This window comes from Solanum pennellii, chromosome 11, assembly GCF_001406875.1.
Source record: "Solanum pennellii chromosome 11, SPENNV200".
NCBI lineage: Eukaryota > Viridiplantae > Streptophyta > Magnoliopsida > Solanales > Solanaceae > Solanum > Solanum pennellii.
In genome coordinates this window covers 58,224,937-58,237,597 of record NC_028647.1, presented here as the reverse complement: position 1 = coordinate 58,237,597, position 12,661 = coordinate 58,224,937, and the positions used below count along the sequence as shown (strand labels likewise).

Below are 12,661 nucleotides of genomic sequence, written 5' to 3'. Positions count from 1 at the left end.
GGAACGAGACACCTGCGACGGTCCGTCGTGCCCACGACGGTTCGTCCTGCAGGTCCGTCGCCAAGTTCAGAGAGTCGATTTCAGTACCCAAATTTCAGAAGTCTAAGTCTTTTGGAACGAGACCCCCTCGACGGCCCGTCGTGCCCATGACGGTCCGTCGTGGTTTCCGTCGACTCACACAGTTTTTCCAGAAATAAAATCTGCTGCTCAAAACGACTAAACAGGTCGTTACAATTGGAAGAAGGTTGAGGAAAATCAGAACTCATTCTTTGGTATGGTGTCTGAGCAGTGCCAATCAATTCTTTCTCTGAGCTACAATTACTTGCCTCAATATTTGGATATGTGAAGATTGGTGTTTCCAAGTTGATTAGGTTATGGATTTCTGAGCAATTCATAAAGGTAAGAAGCAATAAAAGATTCGAAGTGGTGGGAGAGGAGTATCTACGAGAGTTAATTGATAGAAGTCTAATTTTGGCTGGTAAATAATGGGTTAATGGAAGAATGAGAAGTTGCATAATTCATGATCTTCTTTGCCAACTATGCCTAAGTGAAGCTCATCCTAAAAATGTTGTGAATTGGAATGTTGTCGAAGCCATAGATGATCAACGTGGAATGATCCTTCCTTATGAAGTTGAATAGAAGCATGATAATAGTATGCAACATAGCAGTGATATAGTCCTTACCATTATTTCAACGGGTGTAGCTTTTCCAAAAGAGATGTGTTCCATTGTTTCAGATTTCAAAATGCTTAAGGTGTTGGACGTATTATCAATACACTGGTTAGATTTTTCTAGTGTAATATCTAAGCTTTTACATTTGAGATATGTTGCTGGAAGAATTAATGAAGGTTGAGAAATCTACAAACTATAATTCTTAAAAGTCTTGAATGGAAAGAGTTGGAGCAGGCAGTAGATATTGGAGAATGCCAGGGATAAGACACGGGGACATTAATTGGCCACCATATATATTAAATCTTGTTGAAGCAAAACAAGCTTTGTTTCTTAATAATTTGCAAATAATCTATCTCTATAACTTTCATTTTGTTGCGGAAATCATAAGAAGAAGTTCCAATATAAAAAAACTAAAGATTTTAGGATCTGGAGACACTACACGTAAAACCCATGAAATGGATTGGGATAATTTCCCTCTTAATCTCAAGCAACTGAAATTAACACATACTCGTATACCATGGGAAGATGTGAAATTGCTAGCTAATTTACCCAATCTTGAGGTGCTCGAAGGGGATCGTGCATTCGATGGAACATATTTAAAATTAGATGAAGATATTGTGTTTCACAAATTAAAATATCTACTATTGAGTAGGTGCTATAATATGGAAAGGTGGGAAGCAGCTGGTATTGATAATTTTCCGGATCTTGAGCAACTAATATTGGATGGTTTGTATAAAATGGAGGAGATTTAGGAGAGTATTGGAAATATAATTACACTACAATTCATCGGAATAAAACAGTGCAGTCATGCTTTAGAGAAAAGTGCAAAAAAAAATTCAACAAGGGCAACAGAGCTTTTGAAATTATGAGCTTCATGTCACGGACTTAGAGTATTTGCTAAGACTCCGTGCGGCCCTCGATGACTTACTCACTAATCTTTCAAGATCTTGAAAGTTAAAGGAAGCCTTTAGTCTTGGAACGCTAAGGGAATGCTTGGAAAAACATAGAAAGAACAAGAAAGAGAGCTTTAAAAAAGACTTTGTATATTGCTTGGAGAATACTTTACAACTTGCTTGGTGCTTTTGCAAATGAAGGACACCTCTATTTATATTACTTACTAAGGACTAAAGTGCAATTATTATATACTTTAGTCCCTAAGATATTTACACTTTGATCCCCTTTCTAGAGAATTCTACATTCTCCAAGGACTTTCTCTAGCCTTCTAGAGGATTCAAAAAGGTTCTACAGTTCCCCGCACAACTCTAGAACGTTCTGCCCTTATCTGGACGCGGAGTCAGACTGGAATCATGGCGGGAAGTCACATTCAACTTCAAATTACTCCTAGTAGAGTATGTTAAAATTCCATCTTTGAATCAGATCACTTGTGTTTACAAGCTTTATTTTAAATTTGTGATCATTTGGAGTGTGATTTAATTGAAATTACAAATTTAAAGAACAATACATATAAATAATGTCAACCCAATAATATTTGTCAACAATCTAAATCAAATACAAATACCATAAGGTTACTTTGTTAATTTGTGGTGTATATCTCAATTTGTTTTGGAATTATTTTTGGGACTTGTGTAGAAGGGATGAAAGATGAAGAGAGACAAGCGATTAATTGGAATGGGGACACCCCCAAAACATAATTCGCGCAATAACCACTTAATTTCTTTTCGATTTAATTTTTAGGGTTATGTTAAAAAAAGTTTTAAAAATAGGGTTGGGTTGGGGTCAAGGACCTTTTCATGACTTTTAGAACTTGGGGGATAAATACAAGTTTATAAAGATACAATAAAGGCCCTTTTAATATCTTATTATATATTTTCCTTTTTTAAAATTCATTTAATTATTAAAAAAATTTCTCTCTCTTCTTCAACCTCTCTTCTTCCCTATTTTTTGAGTATCTCAAATAGTTGAACTATGTTTTCTCCGATCTTTTTCCCCAAGTTGAAACATTTATCCTCTTGTGCTCAAGTTAAAGTTGACAATTGGACAGGACCGGATCAACAGTACTAGCTTTACCGGAACCGTTCCTCGTTACCCGATTTAATTATCGAAAATGGATTTACCGAAAAGTCCCAAAGGTTTTGCCCGGTCCCTTAGTAAACGGATTGGACCTGACCGAAACCGGTTACCGGATCACTTGTAGCGATAATTTTTGTATTATTATTAACTTTAATTATTATATTATTATATTATTAATTAATAATATTATATTAATAAAAAATTTCAAGTTAAAACTTTTAACTTTAAAGTAAAGTTTAAAGTTTATATTAAATTAAAAGGTTATATTGAATTTAAAGTTTAAAATTGACTTTAAAGGTTAAACTATAAAGTTTATATTGAATTTAAAGTTTAGACCTTAAAATTTAATTTTATATCAATGTTTAAACTTTAAACTAATATTAAAATAATTGACAATTAAATTTATAAAATTACTTGAATTAAATATAAGAGACTATTTTAAAAGAAAATCAATGGGAATAGCCATATATTTATTCAAATATGTAAATCGTACAATACAAATATTAGAAAGGGATAAAGAGTACATAATCTAGGCATTGGATATTAATTATTGTACTGACAATTGCATCCTTTGTTAAATTCTTTTCGTAAATTTTGTACCATTTCAAAAGAAATATTTTTTGAAACTTATATTTGTCGTTCTTCTTCCATTGCTTCCATGTCATCATCACTATTTTCACCAAATATTTCATCTATTTGGTCTTCTACTTGGCTACTTAATAGTGGTAGCCTGGTATTTCTTCTTTCGGCATTGACCTAATCTCGAAAAAACATCGATGTTTCCAAACTATCCTGCTAATGAATATCAATGATCTCCAATCATAAATCTCGCCGCACTTAAGGCTTGCTCCGAAGAGACCGATGATGTTTGAATCGCTAGCACATCTCGAACAAACCTAGCAAAGGATCGGAAATTGATTTTCACGATTCTTCCACCATACTAATATTGGAGCTTGAAGTTACTCTTCTCTATGCCTAATCTTTTCCAGTGCCTGATTGAAATATAAATCAAAATCATTATTAGTAGAGGATTCAAGTTCAAGATATTCATCCATCAAATCATCCGTATCATCACTTTTAGGCTTACAAGATGGAGATTCAACTATTGAAATATTTATTTCCATAGTTTTATATGTATTATATAAATCTCTAACTTTTGTATAAATTCTACTTTTACATTCTTCAACGCCCGAGTTTCATCATCTTTAGTTTCTAAATTTGCATAAATCTTTTCAACCATTCTTTCAACACCTCTTAATTTATAATTGGTTGAAAGTAGTCGCAGTCAAATAGATTTGAGGAATAGGAAAAATATTTTTTGAATTTTTCGATCATAAAAGCAAGTGAATGCTTAAATTGATCTTTTCCTTTATATTTTGCAAATTCAGATGAAATAGCACAAATATTTACTAAAACAGAAGAAATAGAAGGATAATATTGACAAGAGCATGCATTTGTTGCTTTATAAAAAACACTTAAAAATTCAATAAGTTCTTTGGTATTTTCTCAATCTTTAAAGCCAATTCTTAAATTCGGGTCCGCATTATGAGCACTAAAAACTAATTGTACCGGCTCTTGATAAATATAAGCAACTTCAAGCATTTCAAATAAAGAATTTCATCTAGTGCATACTTCTTTTTGAACTTTTCTATATGTAAGTCCACATTCTTTATAACGATTTTTAAATTCTGTAATTCTAGCTTTTGCTTTAGGTTTAAAAATCCAATTACAAGCAAGTTTAATTTTTTCACAAGAAACTCCAAATTGAGAAAGATCATCTTTTACTATTAAATTATATACATGTGTGGCACACTTAATATGAAAAGAATCATTATCAATTAGACAAAGTCTACATTTTAAATAACATTTGCTTTTAAATTATTAGAAGCATTATCTAAAGTGACACTCATTATTTTATCACATATTCCATATTATTGTAAAATAGTGCTTACTTCTGTTGCTATATAAGAACCTGTTTTAGTATCTTCAACATATTTATACGCTAATATTTGTTTTTGCATGTTCCATTCATGGTCAATCCCAATGGACATTCAATGTAAAATAGTCATTACCATTAGGACTACGTCCCATATATTAGAAGTAATAGATAATCTACCATCATAATAAGCAAATAAACAACGAAAAAAATGACAATATTCTTTTTGATATTTGAAAAGATCACTTTTAATTGATCTTCTTGGAATACCTTCATAATCTAGGTTATATAATTCCCAAATATAATGAACAAAACCATGATGTGAAGGGAATGAAAAGGCAAACCACGAACAACAACCATATTAGCTAATTCTCAATGATCTTTTTCTTAACTATATTTGCGGTGTGCTCTTCGACTAGCCAGGTTAGACATATTTAATACACTTTGAACCATATTAGCACCTCCAACTCCCATAGAATTTTCGGGTATGGGTGTTCCATTTCTATTAGCTCTTTCTATATCATCTAGGCGAGCATATTCTTTATTACACTTTAGTAAATGTGTTCTTAGTCGTCTAGTTCCCCCTTGTGTACCCGTAGTTATATGTTTCATGATCAATTTACATTTACTACAAGTAACATTACTTTTTTCCTCATTTTGTACCAAAAATTTCCATAATAAATATTTTTTAACTCGTACAACGTCATTAGAAAAAGTAGGTCTAGGAGGGACTTCATCTTGTTCCGATAATTCGCTGGACAAGTAGGGATAGGGGTCGCTTCATCTTTCTCATTTATTTCTACTTCCTCATCTAATTCTTCCTCAAATTAGTAAAACATCTATTTAAAGTCTTATGATCTACTTCATTTTCGAAATTAAATTCAATAGGTCCTGGTGACATCAAAAAAGTTTCATTAACAAGAGTATAATCATTTGTATTAACTCGAAATCTAGGTGGCAAATTTTGAACTAGAATTACTTACTCTTCCCCTATTATTTTTTCTTTCAGACATTGGTCTTTTACCGCTATTTTTTTCCGAATTGATGTTCAAGTTTAAAATAATTGAATACTATAAGAAACAAGCAATATAATATAATAAAAAAGTAAGATAACTTAATTAACAAACAAATAAAAAATTGAAGTTGAAACGAACGTACCGAAGGTCTACTAAAAGTAAACGTATAACCAAAGGCGGAATTAAGAGATACCAATTGAAGCTTCCGATTTACTTCACATAAATCTCCGAAATCCAAAATCCAAGTCAATATCACAAAGTAATAATTATTAATTTATGAGAGATTTAAAATTGAGAGATTTTATACGATGTTAATGAAATAGTTTGTGAATTGTAATTTAAATGAAAGAAAATGGTATATTTATAGTGTAAGGGGTCGAGAGGGGTGGGGGACTGTTTTGAGCCGTTTTAGGCCCCAGCCCAACGGCTATAACGGTAAAAATTTAAAAAAAATTATAAAATCGTTGAACCGGTTCAACCAGACAGGGATCGAATCGAGACCGATTCTTCCCGAGCCGGATCAACGGATAAAAATTGGGTTCCGTTTCGGTACCTGTTCCGGTACCTTACAAGACCGGTTCCTTACTAGTTCAACCGGTACATGACCAGAATCGGAAGAAAACAGGTCTAATTGTCAGCCGTAGCTCAAGTAAGTTCATTTATCTTTTCCGAACACTTTTAGGTCCATTTTACTATTTTTTTGTTGCACTTTATTTTAGTGAATTTGAATTTTTATGAAAATTTGGTTGTTCTTGATGAAATTTGTCAAAAATTGATATATGTTGAGTTCATGTTCTTGATTCCGCATCTTTAATTGTGTTTTGCTTTGAATAATGGTTAATTTTTTTTGATCTTTTATGTTTATATTGTCTATCGATTTTATTTTTTCTGTGTTTTAATCGACGTTAATGGTGTTCTGGTTGCTGTCTTTTGCATTCTTCCTGTCTAGAATTACTGCAACTCTTTTTGCTTGTTTAATATATTACTTTTCTGTTTCAATTAATATACGAGTGGTCGATAGATTGATCACTATAAACTTGTTTTTGTTTATAGATTGTAAAGTTAGGAAATCATTAAAGAATATGTTTCTACTACTTGTAGCTTTAAGAAACATAAAGTTGAAGAAGTTGATCACTTAGGAAATTTTTTTGTATGAGTAAGGATGACGGATTATCGTAATCATTTTAGAAAAATTCTAACTGATCAAAAGTTTTATGTTCATTCCAAGCAAATATGTTTTGAACACTTGAGACATTTACCAAAAATATTTGAAATTCAATAAATAAATGATCTATTATATGTTGTTGCGATATGCTAAAAAAAAGAAGGAGCAAAGTCCTTCAATATTGTGAATTTTCTTATTTCAAGTTGATCAAGAACAAGAACATCACTATTGAAAGGCTGATAAGCTTGACCAAATGAATTCAATTGATAAAGGAGCAAAAATTTAAGTTCATTTTAGTTTAATTCACGCCTACGATGTTGCTGGCAAGGGATTCGACGGAGAAAGCGAAATCAAACCAAATAAAAAAGTGGTAGATTAAGATTTCTTCAATATTTATCCATTAGGAAAAGAGTCAATTGGACTAGCATAGAGCTATTTGAAAAAGAAGATTGATTCGAACAAACATAAAAGTGGATGTTTAAATTGTATTGTAGTTATATAATATTGAATGTTTGAGACATTATAGTTTTTAAAAATGAAGTCAATAAAATGAGAAAATTAAAACAAAGATTTTTATATATAAAAAGGTTATATATTACGATTGGGTGTAATTTGATTTGTACTTTACTACCGTTGCAAAAGTGGATATTTAAATTTTGTTTATCATACACCATAAATATAATTAATTATTTCTCATGTGGCTGGTAAATGATGGAACGTATAGATCGACATTCCATCATTTGTAAGGAATATGCTGGTTGGTGCAATCATAAACAAAATATTAGTATATAACAAAATAGTAAATAACAACATAAATTTTATTATATTGAGCACTATCAACTGAATTAACGGTATATCTAAACAACACGGTTTATGAATAATATACCGTATGAGTTTATAACTCTTACTAGCATATTGTCTACAAAAATTAATAAATAAAAATATGAATTAATAAAATATTACGTAGCTAAATGAGCTTAAACAAATCATATGATCATATAAGAGTCTACGTAAATTGGGAAGGACGATCATATATGTACGAGAATGGATAGTGGTTATACAATTAACATCCTCAAAATAATGTTTATTAAAGTGCAAATATGTTTTGTCAAGATTTTATTTGTTCAACCAAAACTCATCCTCATATATATTTGATCGTTATTTTCAATATATGTACACTTTTATATGGTCATATGATTTGTTTAAACTCATTTAATTGTGTAAATTGCAATAATTTATTTTTTTAATTATCTAATTATTTCTTTGTAAAATTCTACTGGTTAAAGTCTATTAAATATGTATCATAATCTAGTAAGATTATTATGGATGACTGTCTTATGATAGGTTAGACTATAAGAAGTCAAGGACTAAACTAAGTATAGTCTAACATATACTAAGACCTTGATCTATAATAAACTTATAGATTATGATAAACATGTATAGACTTTTACTAGTAGAATTTTACAAAGAAATAATTAGATAATAAAAAAATAAATTATTGCAATTTACACAATTAAATGAGTTTAAACAAATCATATGACCATATAAAAGTATGTGTAACGTGGGTATAATAATAAGAGATGTATGAGAATGAATTGTGGTCGAACAAATAAGATCCTTACACCATACTTGTGTTTGGTCAACATTATTGTGAAGATGATAATTGTATAACCACTACTCATCCTCACACATGTTGATCTAATTATTGTCCCCAATGTATGTGAACTCTTATATAATCTTATGATTTGTTTAAACTTACTTAATGGTGTAAATTTAAATAATTTTTTTTAATTTATCATTTTCTTTTTTAATTACAATAATAGTCTCAGTCGAGCATGTAGACCCTTTAATTTTTTTAGTATCAATTGATCTAATCAAATAGAATTCTCAATGTACATAAATCAATTAGACGATATGTACAATATATATTTGATTTAGTCTATTAATAACAGAAAGGAACCAAAAATATCAAAATTAACATGCTACTAATTATACGAACTGATGAGTCTCAAATTACATACAGTACCTCGAGTTACGAAAACAATGTAGGACAAGTCTATCTAAAATTTATTGTTATTACACGTGGTTCTCTTGTGTACGGATCTATTACACACTAAATACTTATCCTTAATCTTGATTTTGAAAGTCTCGCCAACATCCTTATTTTCTTTCTTTCTTTCAAACTTGATATCGACTAGGGTACTGAAAGAATATATACATCTAACAATTCATGTGACACACACTATTTGAACTGTACGACAACGATTTCATTGGGATGACCATCCATATCAATGATCATTCAAAATTTTATCTTCAATAGAATCATCGTCATTGATTATAGGGTGGGTGAGAGGAGTACCAAAGACCTCACGATAATATTTATGTTATTTTCAATATTGGCCTAGTGCGATCGGCGGTGACATCCAACATGTACAGGGACACTTAATTGTCATTGTTTTTGTAAATGTGGGACACCTTTTTATCCTTTCATTCATTAGATACCTAATCATAACTTCACATAGCTCGCAATCTAATTTTCAACATCTCAATTAAGATACGAACCATGTTGTGTATATTATCATTTCGTTGAAATAGGATGACCATCGGCACCTTATCAGATAATTTTCAAATTCAATAGTTAGGAGTCTCCTTCCACAGACATTCATTTAATCACCATTAACAATAATTATTGTAACTACTGACATTATAGACCACAATGATCGATCCTAAATTACAATATTGGTCTATAATTGGGCAAAGACTGGCAGGAAATTCTCCAAAAAATATCAATAAATGAAATCAAATGTAATAGGTACTCTGCTAGCTCTGAAATGGAGAGATGTATTAGTAGGGCCTCTACACTATGAATTTATCTACTAAGAAGGTATTGGAGAATTTTCAAGCTTTTCAAGCTAGTAAAGATGGTTTTAAAATATTTTTTGAAAAAAGTTCAAAAAAAGGGTATAACACTAGAGGCAATGAGCAAGAATGGAGATTTTCAGTTGTGAAGAGGAAGATTTCGCCGGAAAAATCGTCGAAATCGACAAAAATATGTGAAAACAGCTGGAAAATGGAAGCTTTTTTGGGCTTGAAAATATTTTCTTATTTGATTATTTTTAAATCTGAAAATAATGATGAAAAAAAACAAAATATTATTGGAAGGGGTGGGGAAACTAATGTATAATATTAAAAACTTTGGAGTTGATCTTGCGTATTTGACAGAATAATGGATGATGTCATAGGCAATGTCTAAAATACCAATTTTTAAAGACTTTTGTCTAAATGCTCGATTAAATTTTGAGAGTGGCTATTTTGCCAACTCTCCCGAGAGACAAGGGTGCTTGAATGAAGCTGGTGATGATTATATACTTCCAAATCTTCTCAATTTGTGACTTTATTTTCTTCTTTATAATCATGTATGTTGTCGCAATCAAAGCAATTGTGATAGAGTCTGAATTTTTCTACACACAAAAATAATTATAATAGCATATAGAGTGCGAACGAAAATATTGTTTACTTACATGTTATCACGATCCAAAAATGGACGTGATGGCACTCGTCTTATCCCACTAGGACAAGTCAGCCTAAAACTCGAACATTACAATAAACTGCGGAAATTTCATAAGTTACTCAAAAGTACCCTCAAAATCTGGTTGTCACCTGTACAAGCCTCTAAAGTATTACAATAAATTCAAGAAAAGAATAAATCTCAAATGACATTGTTTCTCGAATAGAACAAGATCATAAATAGAAGTAAGAAGGTCTGCTGAGATAACAAGCAACTACCTCACAATTCTCTACAAGAAGCCTCAAACAAGGAGAAGAGAAAATATCACAAAGTTCGGGCTAGTAACCTACAAAATAATTGTAGTAGCAAGGGATGAGTACCAAACCACACGGTACCCTGCAAGTAAACGTCTAAACTCAAGCTAAGGAAATAAAATATGAGTAATCCTAACACACCAACTGAACCTCCACAACTACAACCTGCATAAAAATTCAGCCCAACCTAATAGTTCACAGTTTTCATAGCACCTATCTCATCAAAATCATTTTTAACATATTTGCACATCCTCAACTACAAACTCAATTTTCAACTATCACAACTTTCACAAAAAGGCACTCACAATATCAACAATACACAAGATCAAGTTCGTCAAATAGAGGTAATCAAATATCCAGTAATTTTCAGCCACCAATAAAACACATAATCATCAAGAATGAAGGATGTCATGGGATGCAATGTAATATGACATTATGAAGTGATATGCCTCAGAATACCAATTTCTCTCTCAATCGTATATATATGATACTCCTCAGAAATACATCGAGAGTTCATGACCCATGGGGAACTCGCGAGGTCCATATACCGACACAGACGATCTCCACCTGTCTGTGCGGACGATCTCAATGCACTATCATAAATCAAACAATTTTCGCACGGACGATCTCCACGTGGCCAAATAATAATCATAACTTTTTCTATCGCAAGGAAGATCTCCACGTGTTAGACCTTTACTCATTCTGTCTTATGTCAATGCACATATACAATATGTTATCAAATAAAGGAGATGATGCAACATCTTAATAAATCGAATGTCGCTATGACATATAATCACCTCAATTATCACAATTGTTCGGGTTCAGTAAGAACACAATCACACATAATAAATCAAATCAACAATATATAAGTTAATGCCTATATGTTTTGGCATTCTCGGATTACAATCCGCATTCTACAGTAATAAACCTTCCCATTATAATATGGTACTCGTATCATTTTCAATACATCGCATACAAACAATTAATCACATTGTCTTTTGTTATTCTTTTTTTTATCATTAAAATTAATCAAGGTGGACAAGCCAACCCTTCCAAATCCCATTACTCCCAAACACATACCACAAGGAAATACACGCATTTCATACACTTAGCAAGAGTTTAGAAATCCACTTGCCTGAATTAAATAAGAATTCACTCCGGAACTTAAGCCTTCCCCATTCGTTGAACTTCCAACTCAAAGAAATCTATTCAAATAAATAATACAATAAGATTTTACGAATAAGAACACCCATATTACTATATGTCTAACTTAGACCTATTAGCTCGCCCAAATCTATAAAATACACCTTAGTTCGTGAGTAAATTACCCTAGAGACCAGCACATTGATATACTTCTACCTCCTACTTCAAAAATCACTTAAAAACCCTAGAGTCCACAATTATAATCAAGTTTTTACTCTTGATACCAGTGAATATACCAACTATCAAAATTTCTAAACTTCAAGCCTAGGGTTAAGTCTCAATTCCTTCAAATATAAAAGTCAATTGACATTCATGAACCACAATGCACCTACTATTTAGTTTGGTACCTTAATATGTTAAACCTTGAATTTTAAGGCGATAACCATATGAAAACTTTTATAATAGAAGATAAAAATATTCCTAGTAATTTAATACAACATATAATACCCAAACCAAATCTACTCCACTTATATAAAATAAAATCTAGCTACCGTACCAATGGCAATTTAACTAATGTAAATAGTTAGTTATGTATGTGAAATACTCCAATATCTAAAAGGGATCTCATTCATATTTTGACTATTATAGACAAAGTACAATATCAAAAAATTCTCTAATTTCTATATATTCATACCAAATACAAAATTAGACCACTTTTATTCAATTGGAACAGATTGTTCCTTAACATTCTAGTAAGATCAAATTGAATAAGACACTAATAAAACTAACACATGGCATATCATCATTGTATCTATACATATATCACATGTACTTTATTCCAAAACCCCTTTTTCAATTCAATTATAATATAATATAT

General features: G+C 31.2%; 1 pseudogene; it reads left to right on the top strand.

Moving 5' to 3' along the window:
- Positions 1–1,622, top strand: part of LOC107003984 — a 7,433-nt pseudogene extending 5,811 nt beyond the window's left edge.
- The last annotated feature ends 11,039 nt before the right edge of the window (positions 1,623–12,661 follow it).